The sequence below is a fragment of the Somniosus microcephalus genome, unplaced genomic scaffold (genome assembly GCF_052327205.1).
Source record: "Somniosus microcephalus isolate GS21.2 unplaced genomic scaffold, FLI_Smic_1.0 unresolved_chr4, whole genome shotgun sequence".
In the NCBI taxonomy this organism is placed as follows: domain Eukaryota; kingdom Metazoa; phylum Chordata; class Chondrichthyes; order Squaliformes; family Somniosidae; genus Somniosus; species Somniosus microcephalus.
Genome location: NW_028225182.1, coordinates 13021830 through 13042195, shown reverse-complemented (window position 1 = coordinate 13042195; position 20366 = coordinate 13021830). Strand labels below are relative to the sequence as shown.

Here is a 20366-nt window from a genome sequence, read left to right as displayed (position 1 = left end):
CTGCAGGCAGTTTGCCAACTTCATGCTGCCGACTCTGCTGAGCGTCTGAACACTGAGCACGGTGGGGGGGCGAATAACGCCAAGGGCGCGGGTTCGATCACCGGACGGGCCATCAGCCTAATTTTACGGTTTTTGCGAAAATATAAAATACAAACTTTATAAGGAAGCCAATGTACACAGACTCTCACGGGGGATTTATTTGGATTAACATCCATTGCACCTTTGCCACCGGGGCTGAGAGACACATCTTTCTGTTTATTTGTCTTTCTGGGTTTGCTGTTGAAAGTAGAACAGGCGGCCTGTTGCCGATAAAGGTCACAGGCAGGTAATAGACAGACAGAGCAGCTCTGACCCCGCGAGATGGGCAAAAGGCTTCAGTTCAGGACAAATGCATCAATGAAATGTTCGCCGGCACCGAGAGAGACAACATCCAGAGAAAAACACAGGAGGAAATCGATTTCAAGTGGATGCCTACCTACAGTTGGTGCCGTGCTTTCGCGAACATGTCTGTTGTGTTCATAAGTAAAAAATATAATTTTGTCCGAACAGTTTGCCTGGCGCGAAATGATCTGAATTGCAAAGGAGCAGGCAGGAAAAACTGTGTTGCTGGCAGGAGGCTGGCTGCAGCTTCCCTGGTGGTCTAGTGGTTAGGATTCGGCGCTCTCACCGCCGCGGCCCGGGTTCGATTCCCGGTCAGGGAACAGTGCGTTTTCGGTCTGTTTGAATTGCCACCACACAACTTTCCACACCACTGCTGAATATCACTCTTCATGCAGCGATACCAAATACACCGGTTTCAAAGTCAGCAGGAATTGATTTCTGTCAACTTTTACACTGGCTGACTTTAAATGTTGCCAACATTTAACTGCAGCTCACAGTGTCAGGGCAGTCACGGTTTTTATCAGTCTTCCGTGTATCTTCTTGCCCACTGCATCTCCCTAACAAACTTACCTTATCACAGGCACGGCTATCAATCAATTCATTGCCAGTGTGAAAAATGCAATATTTGAAACTTAGCAACGTGTGCAAGACTGGAATCAGAGAGTCCGTGGCCCGTGATAACTTGAGCATTAAGATGTTCATTAGCCCTTCCTGTATTGCTCAGTAGCCCACTGTGTGAGGAACTAAGAACCACAGGCATTTTCACTTCTGTGTCGGGCTCAGCACCATACCTGCAGCTGAAGATTGAACTTGATTTGGCTCGTGATCAGTGCGGCTCAGTGAGACTTCGGCCCGTCTCTCCCTTCACAACCCATCAATGTGGAGAAAAGAACAGGGAATTTTACACATGTGTTGTGCTCTTTAACTTTATTTGAACATTTCATTGCATTTCACGCTGTGTCCAACACGGTGAGGTCCCCCGTGCTGTGTCAGCTTTGTATCTTTATCAACACTCCAGCTTTACTTTAACACAACCTGAGCTCCGAGGTCTGGTCGGGTCACATTGCCCGAAGTGAGGAATGAGCGAGAGGGGCAATTCCACCCGGGGTTAGAAAAACCTCCAAAAGAACAACAGTATACTGCTTTTGATGTGAAGCTGAAATAGCTCAGTTGGGAGAGCGTTAGACTGAAGATCTAAAGGTCCCTGGTTCGATCCCGGGTTTCGGTAGGTTTTAGTTACTTTCTGTCTCCTTCACTACGAGAGGAGCGAATGAGGAGAAATTTTACGCTCCTGATGCCGCGTTTCCCAAACGAATGGGAGTGAAACCACATCGGACATGCTGGATCCGGCTCCAACCGTCCGCTGCAGGTTCGAATCCAGTCGGGGTCCCGCCGTCTCCTTTTATACTGGGACAGTGTTTGTGGGAGGGGCTGTGGTGCGATAATAAATTTTAGATGAGGTTTGTTCGACCATAGAGCTGTCTTTCTGTTACTTTCGATTAACACACTGCCCAGTTGTATAAAGGAACAGTTAACAATGTTTAAGCGATGTGGTGTGTTCAATGTTTGTGCCGTAACTCGGTCACCCAGTGTGAGCTTGAAAGACAATCTCCCAGCCTGGGTTCGAGCCTGCCCAAGCAGAGCATTGTGGCCGGTTAGCTCAGTTGGTGAGAGCGTGGTGCGAATAACGCCAAGTTAGCGCGTTCGATCCCCGTGCGGGCCATCGGAGCATTTTTATAATTTTACGCTTTTCCCGCACATTTAAAATACAAACGTTATAAGGACGCCAATGCGCACAGAATCTCCCGGGGGATTTAATTGGATTAACATCCATTGCACCTTTGCCACCGGGGCTGAGAGACACATCTTTCTGTTTATTTGTCTTTCTGGGTTTGCTGTTGAAAGTGGAACAGGCGGCATGTTCCCGATAATGGTCACAAGCAGGTAAGAGACAGACAGGGCGGCTCTGACCCCGCGAGATGGGCAAAAGGCTTCAGTTCAGGACAAATGAATCAATGAATTGTTCGCCCAGCACCGAGAGATACAACATCCAGAGAAAAACACAGGAGGAAATCGATCAATCTAAAACGTTATAAATAATTCCCATACTTGATGTTTGTCCATTCAATCGCTAATCCTTCAGTGCCAGAAAATAACTCCTGATTAAATCGTTCAGTTCGAGAATGGCAGCGGAAAGTAACTGGAATGAATTGAAAACTGCCGAATCCCGGGATTGAATCAGGGACCATTATTAAATCTGTGGAGAGAAAAACAGAGTTAACGTTTCAGGTCGATGACCGTTCGTCTGACGTTAACTCTGTTTCTCTCTCTACAGATGCTGCCTGACCTGCTGAGTATTTCCAGCAGTTTCTGTTTTTATTTCCAATTTCCAGCATCCGCAGTATTTTAGTTTTGTACTTTTATAACTCTTCAAGTTGCTCCTCCCCACTGAGCTATTGCGGTTACGGAGCAACCTACAGTGTGTCATCCTCTCGGAGGGAAAGGGAAGGGTTTGTGTCATGAACCCGCTGCGTTTACATCAAGCATCTAATTCACCTGCAGGCTGGAGGAGCAGAGGAAGCTGGAGGGAAAGAAGTGATAGGAGCAGAAGGAGAAGACATTGGAAACTGGCAGAATCTTGTGTCTGACTGTTGTTTCAAATGATGCAGGGCAGCCCTGCGTGGATTTGCAGTTTTCCCAGGAGCTGCATTGTTCGGTGCGTGCATTTTAGACATGGAAACATGTACATCTGGAGCTTGTGCTAATAGTTCACCTCACTGCATTTCAGGTAGATGCCTACCCGCACTTGGTGCTGTGGTTGCGCGAACATGTCTTTTGTGTTCTCACCTGAAATGTCATTTTGTAGACACAGTTTGCCTGGCGTGATATATTTAAAAAGTGGACTTAGACTGAAATGGACGGGGTTGCTGCTGTGGGTGAAATATGGTGACGATCTATTGTTATTATCCAAGGCAACGCTGCAGGATCCTTTAACGAGCTCCCATGGATCCACTGAAACCAGCCGAATGTGCAGCTTTGAGAGGGGCTTTCTGCACCGTCAGGGCAGGAAACGGGAGTGAGGGCGGGACACTGTCGGCATCTGTGCTGAGTGTGAGTCTGTGCAGCATTGTACAGAGAAAATATACGGGTTCTGCGAGATTTTTCACTTCATTGAAATTTAACCACAAGATCAGTTGTTCCTTTTTTATATATTAATTCAATTTTAATGGGGAACGTTTTCAAAATGTTTCCTTCCGGTTACAAACCGGGGAATTTTCCCGTGTTATGCGAATGTGATAACCACGACACTACGGAAACTCTGCCATTGGTTGGGCCAAGAACATCACAGAAGAGAACTGCGATCTGCAAACGCAGGTCCGGGATTAACTTTTGCATTAATACACTTTATTATCTGAATTTGACAAAGCTCAATAAACTCTTTAAAAAGGTGAACAATTCTTCTAATTGACGAATCAACTTTCTGTTTCAGACTGAAGGAAATCCTAACATGGTCACCGAGTGACAGGCAAAACTTTCATAAGTGTTTTGTCTTTTGCTTGTGAAGAATTTTCACCAGTTCTCATTTTACAGACGGTATTTGAGGAGTTGGTTAAAAATGTTCAGTGTTTATCACACCGGGAATCTGGTGCAGCCGTTGTTCAGTTTAACAGGGACCGACAATTGTTGCCGCTTTTACACAGGGGGAGAAACTCGCCCCTGGAGGTTCACCTGGAGCAAGTTTCAAAATCATTCATCCCGCCCTGGAGCGGAACCGGGGGCATTTCGGGTGTAAGTCGAGCGGGATAATTGCAACAGTCCCGAAAGCTCAGCTCAGTTTGTCAGCCGCGAGTCAGAAGGATGTGTTAAGGGAGAAGGTGACCCGCTGACTCACCTCTCTCTGCACTGATTGAGATTGTGTCGCTTCTCCGTCAAACAACATCACTTCTGTCCCACACTAAAAACTCTCAATCCTTCTCCTCCGCTCGCTTTCTATTCAAGTAATTGGACAATGAATCAGTAATAAGGTTCCCTCGGGCTTTTGCTGGTGGATTTACTGATAAACCGGGGAATTGAGAGGAAACTGGAGCACAGGCAGGGTCCTTGCGACAGACCAGTCCGTCTAGCCCAGTCGGTGGAGTGTCGGATACTTCATCCCCACGGCGGGGAGTTTGCGCTTAAAATTTTTGGGCTGATTTTAAAGGCGATTCCCAGCTCGGTCAATGAGTGTTTCATATAAATGCGGTTCAACAAAATAAGAAAATCTCTCCTTGATTCCGGAATCTTGTCTCTCTCCAGCCGCTCGCTGCTAAAGATTGAACTGACTTTAATTTCACCTTGGCTCGGGGTCATTGCGGCTCAGTGGGACTTCGGCCCGTCTCTCCCTTCACAACCCATCAGGGCCGACAAAACAACGGGGAATTTTACACACGTGTTGGGTCCTGTAACTTTTTATAAACACTTCAGTGTATTTCACTATGTCCAAGACTGTGAGGTCTTCCCTGGTGTGTCAGCTTCTGGTGTTTATAAACACTTCAGATTTCCTGATAATGTTGTTGAATAGCATTTTTTGAAAGAGTCATTGACCGAGAGGTGCCGGGGATTTAGAGCTGGGGATCGCCTGTGAAACCAGCCCAATAATTTGAAACACAAACCGCCCCTGAGATTAAGAGTCTCAGGCTCTACCGACTGAGCTAGCCGGGCCGGTCTGACCCCGCGCACTGCTTGTGTTACAAACCATGAACCAGTTTCCCCTCAATTCCCAGCTTTACCAGTAAATCGGCCAACAAAAGCCCGAGAGAACCTTATTACTGATACTTTATCCAATCACTTTAATATGTGTTTTCTGGTGAGCAACACTTCTGCCGCCGGAAAATGTTCTCCTTGTTTACTTTATTAAAACTCTTCATGACATTGAACACGTCGACAAAATCTCCCCTTATCTGCTCTGCTCTGAGGAGAACAACCTCTTCTTCTCCACTACTCCACGGAACTGAAGTCCCGCATCCGTCCTAAAGCGCAGTGCCCGAATTACACACAATACTCCAAAGGTTTGGTATAACTTCCTTCCTTTTGCCCTCTATGCCTCTGTCTGTAAAGCCCAGGATTCCGTTTGTTTTTCTAACACAGGACAAAATGCTGCGGATGCTGGAAGTTTGAAATAAAAACAGAATTCGCTGGAAATACTCAGCAGCTGTGAATGGTAGGCGAGTTGGAAAAAAGCGAATTGGCCTCAAAAATGCTGTATAAGGGTTTCATGCTGCAATGGGGAGCATTCTGGACCTTGAATCCAGCGATCTGAGTCTCGGTGGAACCAGGTTTCTTCTTGTCCCAGCTGGGGACAAATAAAACAAATTTTGATCGCAACTGTGTGATTGGCTGCTCAGCAGTGGCAAAGTGTAGACGCTGAAGGTGTGGATGAGAAAAGGCCGGGCCAAAATGGAATGGTGGAGTTAAAATTGTCCAGTTCTTCCAATATTGCTGCTGGACGGGGTTTGCAAGTAGCCTTGAGGGGGCAGTGATGTATCGCCATTGCAGTGCTGGTCCCCGACACATACTCCGTTCCCGAGCCACCGACTTCATCCCAATCCCTGGCCACTGAGACTGAACCAGACAGCTTGCAACCTTGGTATTTGTCCCCGAGATGAGCTTCTGCCCAAGACGGTCTACTTCCACCTCCGTATCATCGCCCGACTCCGCCTCTGCCTCAGCTGATCTGCTGCTGAAACCCTCATCCTTGCCTTTGTCACCTCCAGACTTGACGATTCTAATGTACTCCTGGAAGGCCTCCCATCACCCTCCCTCCATAAACTTCAGCTCATCCAATCCTCTGCTGCCCGTATCCTAACTCGCACCATGTCCCGTTCACCCATCACCCCGGGTCTCACTCGCCTACATTGGCTCCCTTCAGGCGACAGTTCAGTTTTCAAATTCTCGTCCTTGTTTTCAAATCCCTCCATGGACTCGCCTCCCCCTATCTCTGTAACCTTCTCCAGCCCTACACCCTCTGAGATCTCTGCACTTCTCCAATTGTGGGCTCTTACACATCCCCGATTTTAATCCTTCCACCATCTGCCGCGGTGGGATTATGAGCTCAGGTCTCCAGATCATCATGAAGTCTGCGGCTGAGGAACAGTTTGTGGCGGGACCAGCACTGCAATGGCGATTCATCGCTGCCCCCTCAAGGCAAACCTCTCCACCAGCAAGCACTGGACAATTTTCTCCCCACCATTCCACCTTTCCTCTGGAATACTGATCGATTAACATAATCACTGTGCCGCCCTACCTCATAAATAATTGATTGAAGATTCGTTAATGAGCAGCGCAGTCTGAACCAGGATCTGTTAGAACAGTGAATTCAATGTCAAATCAGGCACAGAAAGCGAAATAAATAGAGCGAAATAAAGGTTGGATTTAGAGAGAGAGAAGAAAAATAGAAAAATGTAAAAACATTTTTATTAAAAAAAAAATATTCAACAACAATTTATATCTGAAGGAATGAGATTCCACACTTATAAAATATATTTTCAGTGCCAGAGAGGTTATTTGGCAGTAATTAAGACTGTTAAAAAGGGGACTTAGACTGAACTGGTCGGAGTTTCGGCGGTGTGTCAAATATGGTAATGACCTATCATTATTAGCAGAGGCGACTCTGCAGGATTATATTAAGATCTCCTGCGGATCCACTGAAACCAGTCGAATGTGCAGCTTTGAGAGGGGCTTTCTGCACCATCAGGGCAGGAAACGGGAGTGAGCGAGGGACACTGTCGGTATCTGTGCTAAATTTGAGACTGTGAAGAATGGTGTGGGCTCAGATAATATACGGGCTCTATGAGATATTTTATTTTATTGATATTTAATTACAATATGAATTTTTCCAATTTCATATTTATTCAATTGAAATGGGGAAGGTTTCTTTCCAGTTTTGAACCGGGGACCATTTATCGAACATAATGCTTGCGCCCGGGATTGAATCGGGGAGTTTGCACTTGTGAGGTGAACGTGATAACCACTACAATATGGAAACCTCTGTTTAGCTAAATATCCAGAAAGAACTGTTCAGCGAGAAGGTGAAATGCTGGATCCCAGATGCTGGATTCATTACCTTTCAGTAACATTTCTCTGGCCGAAACTGCACAAGTCAAGAATGTTCCTTTCAAAGTCATTAAACTCTCGAATTTCCGCGTCGCCCCCGAATCCTCTGAATCAGATGCCTCCAGTTTTTCCACTCAATCAATGTCCCTTTGCAATTCCCTGTTCCCATCCACACTAATTATTGTGCCACTGTCGATCAGTGATAATTGATAGTCAAATTGATCAGGCCATGCTTGCTCAGTCGGTCGCAGGCTCCTGGGTTCGTGCCCACGTTGGTTGAAGGTTTTTGTTAAACTTTTTCTTTGTTGCTTTTACGGTAAAGCCTCATGAATTAACCGACAATTTTCTTTGTCACAATGAAAGAAATACTAACTGAGGGAGAGTCAACAGTTCAATAATTTGTACTGTTACCCATATCTCATTTTACACACTGTACTTTAGGAGTCTGGTTTAAAATGATCATTGCTGATGACACCAGGAATCTGGGGAACTTTGGTCAAATTGAACAGGACCAGTTATTTCTACCATGCGCACAAAATAGAAGCAGTTCTGAATTTAAAATCCCATGGTGCTGACATTCAGATTAAACGCAGTCAGCGTTGAAATAAAGTGAAAGAATTTTACAGTGAAAAGATTTGTCAGTAAGTATTTGTGCCTTTAATTAAAGTTTGTGGCTTCTGATTCCCGCTCATGTCTCTTCTTCCTCTGTTGAATAAAAAACAAGGGATTTGACATTTGACTGCACTGCGCCTGATATCTGTGAGCTCATCCTTTATATTGAGCGGTTTTTCAGTCTTTGATCAGCGTCAGCTTTAGCTCAGCGGTTACTTCGCAGCACCAACTTAATTCTAAGTTCGAGCCCTGTTTCACCGCGGGCGCTGCCTGGCGTTTTTTTGTCATTTTCAATCTCCTTATTTTACACCGAAACAAATTGCAGCCGTGATTTTAATTTAGCCGAGTGATATTTTTCGAGGGCACCTTTATATGATTCAATAAGCTATTCTGATCCGTAAGTGTGACCGCGTTCGATTCCCGGTTAGGGAAGTAACTTTGACATCACTGGTTTTAATTAATTAAAGCGAAGAAATTTGAGTAAATAAATAACATGCAACTAATGTGAAAAAATAAGAAATGTTTTAATCACCATTAATTAACCGACAGCCTTCTTTTGCAGAATGAAAAATATTATAATCTGGTGACTGAGTGTCAGTCGAAACTTCAGTCATTTATTTTGCTCTTTGCATGTGCTGAACTGTTAACCCATATCTCATTTTACACATTGTAATTTAGGAGAATAGTTTAAAATGTTCATTGCTTGTGAGAGCAGGGATCTGGGGAAACTTTTGTTAAATTAATCAGGACCGTTTTCTTCACAGAAAAAATATTCCCTGACATAGTTTTTTCAGACCAAACACTGACCGATCTTCCTTAGACCCAAAGTGAATGATCTGACACGTGCCCACATTGAACTGCATTAATCACAGTTCAGGGGAGATTTAATAGTTGTTCAAAATTATGGGGGAAACAGTTTCCACTGGCAGGAGGGTCAGCGGGGCTATGGGGGAAGAGCAGCGGAGTGGGACTAATTGGATAGCTCTTTCAAAAATGCTCCATCAATTGTTCATTTTAATCTGCGATTGATAGATTTTTGTTAACCAAAGGTAATAAGGGATGATTCAAGTCAGTGAGACTCTTTATAATTGTTTCAATCATCATTAGTCAACCCACAACATTGTGTTGCTCACTACAGGAATTGCTAACAAGTTTACTGGGTGACAGACAAACTGTAATAACTTAATATAGAATCATAGAATCAGACAGCACAGAAGGAGGCCATTCGGCCCATAGTGCCTGTGCCGGCTCTTTGAAAGAGCAATCCAATTATTCCCACTCCCCTGCTCTTTTCCCAAAGCCCTGCAAATATTTCTTTTTCAATTATTTCCCCTTTGAAAGTTAACATTGAATCTGCTTCCACCACCATGTCAGGCAGAAAAATATTTACATTAATATTATCCAAGTCCCATTTCACACAGTACTTTCCATGCTTTGCATGCCATGAATTTTTATCACTTCTGATTTTACACACTCTAATTTAGAAGTTTGCTTAAAAATGTTCGGTGCTTGTGACATCAGCCATTGTTAGATTTAAATGGATTTCAGCCGCTTTCCTTGGAAATCTCTGCCCCAAACTGCTGCTGATGCTCATTCGTTGAGTATATTCAAGGCAGAGATCGATAGATTTTTGGACTGTAGTGGAATCAATGGATATGGAGATAGGCAGGAAAGTGGAGTTAAGGTCGATGATCAGCCATTATCTGATTGAATGGCGCAGCAGGCTCGGGAGCCATATGGCCTACTCCTGCTCCTAATTATTTCATTCTTATTTTCTTACGTCCTTTCACAGGAGAGCAAACTCGCCCCTGGACATGCATGAGGAGCAAGATCCATCAAAATGATTCCGCGTATGTGATAGCTCCCACACTGCGGAAACGTCTCCACATTCAGTACCGGGTCAGATGGGAATGCTCAGCGAGCAGGTGAACCGCTGAATCCCACTTTTGAGGGATGTCCCAAAGCGCTTCACAGCGGCGTCAAAAGAAATGAGTTGCACTTAGTAATTAAATATGCAGAATGTCAGAAGTGGGATTTGCACACACGCCTACCAGAAGAGACTGCGACCTAAACGCAGACGCCTTAGACCGCTCCTCAATGCTAGAAAACTCACTTGCTCACTTCTGCATTTAAAATGTTTCAGTCCTGGTGCTTGTTCAATGTTTCTCGAAGGCTCAGTGACTGTGCTATCATCTCCCCTGGGGATTTCCTGAGCCTGTGCTCGGTGTATGGGGAGGTTTGGCCCGGGTCACTGGGGTGGACAATAACAATCTGAGCTCTGGAGCTGGGGAAGAGCGAATAATTAATGGGTTTGTTTCCGTGTCTGAAATGTGGCTTAGATCTGTTGGTGTTAACCGAGGCCGGGGCTGCGAGATATTGCATTTTGTTCACTTTAAATCAGAGGAATATCCGCAGTCAGGAGCTGAAAAGGACCAAGAGCTGAAAAAACACAAGAAAAAAGAGAAGAAATGTCAGCAATTGTGATAAACTCTTCAAAGTGTTTTCTGGTAGTTTAGTGGTTTAATTGCTTTAATCACCATTTATTAACTGATAGCGTTGATTTTGCAGAATGAAAGAAATGCTCACACTGAGGGACAGTCGAATCTTCAATAACTAAACTTTAATAATTTGTGAAACTTTATTCATTGATGAAGTTTTATCACCTATCTGATTTTACACACTGTGTATCAATTAATTTCACATAAATAATAGTCTCGAGCATAATGCGCCCGCTCGGGCTCGAAGCGGGGATCTTTCACGTGTTAAGCGAACGTGATAACCGCTAACCTACAACAACTGATGCCCAACTTCTCCAGAAAGATCTGTTCAGCGAGAAGGTGAAATGCTGAATCCCAGATTCTGGTTTAATTTCCCATCACTAACATTTCTCTGAACAAAACTGCACAAGTCAAAAATGTTCCTTTCAAACTCATTAAAGTCCCTAAATTCCTTCTCCCGAATCTTTTGAATCAGATGCCTCTGATTTTACCCACACAATCTATGTCCCTTTGCAATTTCCTGCTCCCATCTGCACTACTTACTCTGCCACTATATTAGTGTCGTTAACCTTGGTAATATATGCATATAGAAGACTTTTGGATTACCTTTTATGTTCGTTGTCATTCTAATCTCATACCCTGTCTTTTCCCTCTTATTTTCCTTTTCACTTCTCCTCTGAACTTTCTATATTTAGCCTGATTCTCAGATATATTAGGGAAGTTGAAGCCCCCATTATCACTACTCTATAGTTCATAGTCATAGAGTCAAAACGGCACAGAAGGAGGTCATTCGGTCCATCAATTCTGTTCCGGCTCTCTGTGGAGCAATCCAGTCAGTCCCATTCTCCCACTCTATCCCCGTACCCCGGTACATTTATTTCTCTCAAGTTCCTATCCAGTCTCCCCTTGAAAACATTGAGTGTCTCCATTTCCACCAGTTCTGTCGGCAGCGAATTCCAGGTCCTCACCACTCACTGCGTAAAAAAAGTTTACCGAACGTCCCCCCTGTATCTCTTGCCCAATACCTTAAATCTGTGTCCCCGAGTCCATTAACATGAACTAGTGGGAACAGCCTTTCCCCATCTAACCTAGCCAAGCTCATCATAATCTTGTCCACCTCTATCAAATCACCCCATAAACGCCTTTGTCTTTAAATGCTCCTGTGCAGCGCCTTGAGACGATTTACTACGTGAAAGGTGCTATATAAATACACGTTTTTGTTGTTATAATGAAAACAAATGCAGCTTCTCCAACCTGTCCTTGTAGCTCAGATCCCCCATCACCGTGACCATTCTGGTAAATCTCCTCTGCTCCCTGTCAAGGGCCTTCACATCCTTCCTAAAGTGCAGTGACCAGATCTGGATGCAGTACTCCAGTTGTAGCCTAACCAGTGCTTTATAAAGGTTCCACATAACTTCGCTACCTTTGTACTCATTACCTTTATTTATGAAGCCCAAATCCCATATGTTTTTTTTAACCACTCTCTCCATATGTCCTGCCACCATCAAGGACCTATGCACATTAACTCCCAGGCTCCTCTGTCCCTGCACACTCTTAAAACTGTGCCATGAAGTGTATATTGCCTCTCACTGTTCCTTCTGCCAAAATACATCACCTCACACTTCTCTGTATTAAATTCCATCTGCCACTTGTCTGCCCATTCTGCTAGGCTTTCTATTTCTTGCTGCAGTCGATTGGTATCATCCTCACTGTTTGCTACACACCCACGTTTGGTGTCGTCGGCAAATTTAGAAATTCTACTCTTTATTCCAATATCCAGATCATTTACAAATATCACAAAAGTAATGGCCCCAGCACTGCCCCTTGGGGGACCTCCTCCAGTGTGAAAAAACAGCTATTTACCACAACTTGCTGTTTTCTGTCCTTAAGCCAGTTCCTTATCCAAGCTGCCACTGACCACCTATTCCATGAGCATCAATTTTGTTAACCAGCCTTCTATGTGGTACTTTATCAAACACCTTCCTAAAATCCCTGTGGACAACATCCATTGCATTCCCTTCTGTGCAGTCTTCAGGGAACATCCCCATTTCTGTCCTTATTTTGGATGGAAGGTCATTGATGAAGCAGTTGCAGGTGGTTGGGCCTAGCACACTGCATTTCTTTCTTTTTTAAGCATTTATGGGATCTGGTCGTCGCTGGCAAGGCCAGCATTTATTGCCCATCCCTAGTTGCCCTTGAGAAGGTGGTGGTGAGCCGCATTCTTGAACCGCTGCAGTCCGTATGGTAATAGTGCTCCCACAGTGCTGTTCGGTAGGGAGTTCTAGGTTTTTCACCCAGTGACGATGAAAGATCGATGATATACTTCTACATTAGTAAGGTTTGTGACTTGGAGGGGAACTTAGAAGTGGTGGTGTTCTCATGTGCCTGCTGCCCTTGTCATTCTAGGTGGAAGAGATCGCGGGTTTGGGAGGTGCTGCCGAAGAAGCATTTGCGAGTTGCTGCAGTATATCTTGTAGATGGTACACACTGCAGCCACGGTACACCAGTGGTGGTGGGAGTGAATGTTTAAGGTGGTGGATGGGGTGCCAATCAAGCGGGCTGCTTTGTACTGGCTGGTGTCGAGCATCTTGAGTGCTTTTGGAGTTGCACTCATCCAAACAACTGGAGATTATTCCATCACATTCCTTACTTGCGCCTTGTACATGGTGGAAAGGCTTTAGCAGTCAGGAGGTGATTAACTCCCCACAGAATACCCAGCCTCTGACCTGCTCTTGTTGCCACAGTATTTATTTGGCTGGTCCAGTTAAGTTTCTGGTTAATGGGGACACCAAGATGTTGATAGTGGAGGATTCGGCGATGGTAATGCCATTAAATGTCAAGGGGAGGAGGGTAGACTCTGGCTTCTTGGAGATAGTCATTGCTTGGCACTTCTGTGGCACGCATGTTACCTGCCACGTATCAGCCCAAGCCTGAACGTCGTCCAGGTCGAGTTGCATGCGGGCATGGACGGCTTCATTATCTGAGGGGTTCTGAATGGCGCTGAACACTGTGCAGTCATCAGGGAACATCCACAAATCTGACCTTATGTTGGAGGGAAGGTCATTGATGAAGCAGCTGAAGATGGCTGGGCCTAGGACATGGCGCTGAGGAACTCCTGCAGGAATGTTCCGGGGCTGTGATGATTGACCTTCAACCACCACAACCATCTTCTTTTGTGCTAGGTATAACTTCAGCCAGTGGAGCGTTTTCCCCCTGATTCCCATTCACTTCAGTTTTACTAGGGCTCCTTGATGTCAGACTCGGTCAAATGCTGCCTTGATGTCAAGGGCAGTCAGTCTCACCTCACAATTGGAATTCAGCTCCTTTGTTCATGTTTGGACCCAGGCTGTAATGAGATCTGGACCCGAGTGTTCCTGGCGGAACCCAAACTGGGCATCAGTGAGAATATTATTGGTGAGTAAGTGCTGCTTGATAGCACTGTCGATGACTCCTTCCTTCATGTTTTGATGATTGAGAATAGACTGAAGGGGCGGTAAAGTGCCGGGTTGGATTTGCCCTACATTTTGTGGGCAGTTTTCCACATTGTGGGATAGATGACAGTGTTGTAGCTGTACTGGAACAGCTTGGCCAGATGCGCGGCTAGTTCTGGAGCACAAGTCTTCAGCACTATTGCCGGGATGTTGTCCGGGTCCATATCCTTTGCTGTATCCAGTGCGCTCAGCCGTTTCTTGATATCACATGGTGTGAATGGAATTGGCTGAAGACTGGTTTCTTTGATGGTGCGGATCTCGGGAGTTGGCCGATATGGATCAACCACTCGGCACTTCTGGCTGAAGTTGTTTGCAAACGCTTCAGCCTTGTCTTTTGCACTCACGTGCTGGGCTTCACCATCATTGAGGATGGGGATATTCTTGGAGCCTCCACCTCCCATTAGTTGTTTAATGGTCCACCAACATTCACGACTGGGTGTGGCAGGACTGCAGAGTTTTGATCTGATCTGTTGATTGTGGGATCGCTTAGCCCAGTCTATTGCATGCTGCGTCTGGTATTAAGTCCTGTTTTGCAGATTCCCCAGGTTGGCACTTCATTCTTAGGTACGCCTGGTGCTGCTCCTGGCATGCTCTTCTACACTCGTTGTTGAATCAGGGTTGGTCCCCTGGCTTGGTGGTAATTGTAGAGTGAGTGATATGCCTAGTCATGTGATTACAGATTGTGGTGGAATACAATTCGTTGCTTCTGATGGCCCACAGCGATTCCTGGAGGCTCAGTTTTGAACTGCTAGTCTGTTCTGAACCTATACCATTTAGCACAGTGGTAGTGCCACACAACACCAAGGTGGCTGTTCTCAGAGTGAAGACGGGACTTCGTATCCACAGTGTTTTTGCGGTGGTCACTGCTGCCAATGCTGTCATGGTCAGAAGCATCTGCGACAGGTAGATTGGAGAGGAAGAGGTCAAGGAGGTTTTTCCCTCACCATCTGTCACAGTCCCAGACTGGCAGTTATGTCCTTCAGGACTCGGCCAGCTCGGTCAGTAGTGGTGCTGCTGAGCCACTCTTGGTGATGGACATTGAAGTCCTCCACCCAGAGTACATTCTGTGCCCTTATACTCTCAGTTCTTCTTCCAAGTGGTGTTCATATATTTTGGCCAGTAAAAGCAGCAAACCTGAGGATTAGGAGCAGTTTAGGATTCAGCAAAGGAGGAAAAATGGATTAATTAATAGGGGAATAAAGATTATGAGAGTAAGCTTACAGGGAACATAAAAACTGACTGTAAAAGCTTCTATAGATATGTGCAGTGAAAAAGATTGGTGAAGTCAAGCATCGGTCCCTTGCTGTCAGAATCAGGGGAATGTATAATGGGGAACAAGGAAATGGCTGACCAATTAAATACATACTTTTGTTCTGGCTTCACAAATGAGAACACAATTACCCTCCCAGAGATGTCGGGCAACATAGGGTCTAATGAGAGGGAGGAATTGACTGAAATCAATATATGTAGGGAAATGGTGTTAGCAAAATTGATGGGATTGAAGGCCAATAAATCCCCAGGGCCTGATAATGTACATCCTAGTATACTTAAGGAAGTGGCCCTAGAAATAGTAGATGCATTGCTGGTCATCTTCCTAAATTCTATGGACTCTGGAACAGTTCCCATGGATTGGAGGATAGCTAATGTAACCCCACTATTTATAAAGGGTGGTAGAGAGAAAACAGGGAATTATAGAATGGTACGCCTGACATTGGTAGTGGGGAAAGTACTAGAGTCAATTATAAAAGATGTAATAGCAGAGCACTTGGAAAACAGTGACAAAGTCAACATCGATTTACCAAAGGTAAATCATGCTTGACTAATCCAGTGGAATATTTTGAGGATGTAACTGGTAGAATAGATAAGGGAGAACCAGAGGATGTTGTGTATTTGGACTTTCAGAAGGCTTTTAATAAGGTCCCACATAAGAGATTAGCGTGTAAATTTAAAGCACCTGGGATTGGGGGTAAGGTACTTACTTGGATAGATATCTGGTTGGCAGACAGGAAGCAAAGAGTTGGAATAAACGGGTCTTTTTCTGAGTGGCAGGCAGTGACTAGTGGGGTACCACAGGGATCGGTGCGAGGACCCCAGCTATTCACAATATATATAAATGATCTAGACAATGGAACTAGATGTAATATCTCCAGGTTTGCAGACGACACAAAGCTGGGTGGGTGTCTCTGCTGTGTGGAGGATGCAGATAAACTCCAGTATGATTTAGACAGGTTAGGTGATTGTGCAGATGCATGACAATTGCAGTATATTGTGGATAAATGCGAGGTTGTCCACTTCGGTGGCAAAAACAGGAAGACAGATTATTATCAGACCGGCAATAGATTGGGAGAAGGGGAAGTGCAAGGAGACATGGGTGTCCTTGTGCACCAGTCGCTGAAGGTAAGCATGCAGGTGCAGCAGGTGGTTAAGATGGCAAATGGTATGTTGGCCTTCATAGCGAGAGAATTTGAGTACAGGAGCAAGGATGTCTTGCTGTAGTTGTTCAGGGCCTTGGTGAGACCACACCTTGAGTATTCTGTGCCGTTTTGGTCGCCTTATCTGAGGAAGGATGTTCTTGCCATGTAGAGAATGCAGCGAAGATTCACCAGACTGATACCTGGGATGGCAGGAATGATGTATGAGGAGAGATTGGATCGATTAGGCATACATTTGCTGGTGTTTAGAAGAATGGGAGGGGATCTCATTGAAACTTATAAAATTCTAACAGGACTAGACAGACTAGATGCAGGTAGGATGTTCCCGATGGCGGGGGGGTCCAGAACCAGGGGTCACAGTCTAAGGATAAGGATTAAGCCATTTAGGACTGAGCTGAGGAGGAATTTCTTCACCCAGAGAACGTTGAACCTGTGGAATTCTCTGCCACACAGGGAAGTTGAGGCCAATTCATTAAGTATATTCAAGAAGGAGTTGGATATATTTCTTCAGGCTAAAGGGATCAAGTGATATGGGGATAAAGCAGGGACAGGGTACTGAATTTGGATGATCAGCCAGGATCTCATTAAATGGCGGAGCAGGATCGAGAGGCCGAATGGCCTACACCTGCTCCTATCTTCTATGTATCTATGTTCAACATGGAGGAGTACTGATTCATCAGCTGAGGGAGAGCAGTATGTGGTAATCAGCTGGAGGTTTCCTTGACCATGCAAGACCCCTCCTGATTTTGAACACATCTATCAAATCTCATCGCTATCTTCTCTACTCTGAGGAGAACAACGAAAACGTCTCAATCTATACACCTAACTGAAGTCCCTCATCCCCTGAAACAAGCTTGTAAATCTTTTCTGCCTTCACATTCTTCCTGAAATGTTGTGCCCAGAATCCTCCAGCTGAGGCCTAACCAATGATATATAAAGGCTCAGTATTACTTCCTTGATTTTGTACTCTATGCCTCTATTAATAAAGCCAAGGATCCCGTGTGCTTTTTAACAGCCTTCTTAACTTGTCCCGCCACATTCAGAGATAGATATTTACACCCCCAGGTCTCTCTGTTCCTGCACCCGATTTAAAATTGTATCATTTAGTTTATATTGCCTCAGTTCAATCATCCCACCAAAATGGATCACTTCACACATCTGCTATGTCTCTGCCCATTTCATTATTTACGACAGTTCTGAGTTTCCTGTCATCTGCAGACTTTGATATTATGCCCAGTATATCCAAGTCCAGGTAATTAATGTATATGAGAAAGAGCATTGGTCCTAATACCGACCCCTGGGGAACAGCACTGTGTATTTCCCTCCAGTCTGAAAAATAACCGTTCACCACTATTTACAACTGACACACGTGCACAGCATTGTACTCATTCTATAAACACCCATTTTATATATAAACACCACACACATATACATAACAACAACAACAACTTGCATTTATGTAGCACCTTTAAAGTAGTGAAACGCCCCAAGGCGCTTCACAGGAGCGATTATCAGACAGAATTTGACACCGAGCCACATAAGGAGATATTAGGACAGGTGACCAAAAGCTTGGTCAAAGTGGTAGATTTTAAGGAGCGTCTTAAAGGAGGAAAGAGAGGCGGAGATGTTTAGGGAGGGAATTCCAGAGCTTAGGGCCTCGGCTCACACACACAGTTTATATTTTTACACGGCCTTGTTTGCAGTTATGAATATTGCTTCCAGCCGCAAGTTTAATTGTTTTTCAGAAGCTGCTCGACCAGTTGTGTATTTGGAGCAGTTTCCCAGTTTATTTCCCTGTGATGTGATGATTGTGGGGGCTCGGTGTGTGTAATTGGATTTGCTGCAGTCAGCCGGCAGCAGGTGGTGAAAGCGGGCGTGAGACGGTGAGTGACAGGTGAGCGCTGCTTCTGATGCTGTCTGACACCCGGGGGACTCGAGTGGGCGGGGATTATAAAGCCCGTTCATTACTCCAAGGCAGGAGAAATGAAACAGTGTTTGATGAACGTGTATATATACAAACATCGCTGGTTGCAGTGTGGAGCTCGTGGCGCAACGGTACCGTGTCTGACTCCAGATCAGAAGGCTGCGTGTTCAAATCACGTCGAGGTCATCGTTTTTTTGGATAATCCCGTAATTAATATTTTCTTTGCTGTTTCACGATAACCAGACCCTTGCTCTAAAGTCTGTCTCACTGTTTCCCCAGTGTCAGGGAGAGAAGCGCCTGATGCCCTCATGTATTTAATTTTACTATTCACAAATACAGTTATTCGTTCAAAGTCAACCTGCAGGTGGCCACACATAGAATAAACAGAGCCAGAGAGACAGACAGAATCGGGAAACACCGGGAAATCGGCAAGAGATATTGACAAGCAGATGTTTCCGAGACCAGAACCTGTCATCATTGATGAAGAACTGGATCCGGTCCCAAAAACTATCAGCACAGAGCTGGATATACTGGGTTTATAAAGATTGCTGATATTGCCAGCCCACCTGTCCTCTCTTGGCACTTGGTTCTACCCATAGCCCTGAATAAAGAAGGTAATGACCTGGGGAGTGGATTACCTGAAGAAACTGAAGATGAGAACTCTACTTCTCAGATTGCTGGAAAGATGCCGTAGTTTTGTGTCTAAAAGCGCTTTGCGATCAGAACATTGCCTGAAGCCCTGTGGTTAATGAAAGGGCTTTTGATGCTTGATTTTCTTACACACCTTGGAATTCAGGAGAACCTGGTTCATGGTTTGCAGGACAAGTTAAACCCCTGGAGCGGAGCCACCAGGCACCTGGCTGCAAGCAGCGACAAAGACGTTCAAAGTGATCAGACCCGGCGAGCTCAGTTGCCAGAGTGTGAGACTCTTAATTTCAATGTTCGTTAGTTCGAACCCCACGTTGGGCGAAAGCATTTTGATAAACTTTATGTTGCTTTCACGGGAAAGCATCATTAATTAACCAATAATCTTCTTTTGCACAATGAAAGAAATGCTAACAGTGGTAGAGTCGATAATTCAATAATTTGTACCGTTGCCCATATCTCATTATACACACAGAACTTTAGGAGTCTGGTTTAAAAATGGTCACTGCTGATGACACCAGGAATCTGGGGAGCTTTGGTCAAATTTAACAGGACCGGTTATTTCTGCCGTGCACAGAAAATAGAATCAGTAGTGAACATAAAATCCCATTGTGCTGAATTTCAGATTCAACGCAAACAGCTGAGAAATAAAGTGAAATTAATTTACAGTGAAAAGATTTGGAAGTAAGTGTTACTCGTATTTGTGCCTTTAATTCAAGTTTGTGGCGTCTGACTCCCTTTCACATCTCTGACTAAGAAAGGAGGGGCTTGACGTTGACCAGACTGCACGGGCCCTGATATATGTGAGCTCATCCTTTATATTGAGTTGTTTCCCACTTTTTTTATTGGTGTCAGCTTCAGCTCAGCGGTTACTTCGCTACTATCTGTTTAAATTTAAGCATTGTCTTACCGCGGGCGCTGCCTAGCGTTTGTATTGTCACATTGTAACCGTGATTTTAATTTAGCAGTGTGAATTTTTTCTAGGACAACTTTAAACGATTCATAACCGATTCCTTTCAACACTTTGACCCGGGTTCGATTCCCGGTTAGGGAATTAATTTTGATATCACCGTTTTTAATTAATTAATGCGAAGTAATTTTATTAAATTAATAACATGCATCTAATGTGATAAAATAAGAATTGATTTAATAACCATTATTGAACCAATAACTTCCTTTTGCAGAATGAAATACATTAAAATATGCTTACTGAGGGACAGTCGAAATACAGTGAATTATTTTGCTCTTGCATGTGCTGAACTTTTAACCCATATCTCATTTTACACATCGT

General features: G+C 44.6%; 3 non-coding genes across 3 annotated transcripts; all 3 read left to right on the top strand.

Annotated features, from left to right (window-relative positions):
- Positions 1-629: 629 nt before the first annotated feature.
- trnae-cuc (transfer RNA glutamic acid (anticodon CUC)) lies at positions 630-701 on the top strand. Its single transcript has one exon. It is a non-coding gene; the product is annotated as a tRNA-Glu (tRNA).
- Positions 702-1536: 835 nt separating this feature from the next.
- On the top strand, positions 1537-1609 carry trnaf-gaa (transfer RNA phenylalanine (anticodon GAA)). Its single transcript has one exon. It is a non-coding gene; the product is annotated as a tRNA-Phe (tRNA).
- A 16935-nt stretch (positions 1610-18544) lies between these two features.
- Positions 18545-18616, top strand: trnaw-cca (transfer RNA tryptophan (anticodon CCA)). Its single transcript has one exon. It is a non-coding gene; the product is annotated as a tRNA-Trp (tRNA).
- The last annotated feature ends 1750 nt before the right edge of the window (positions 18617-20366 follow it).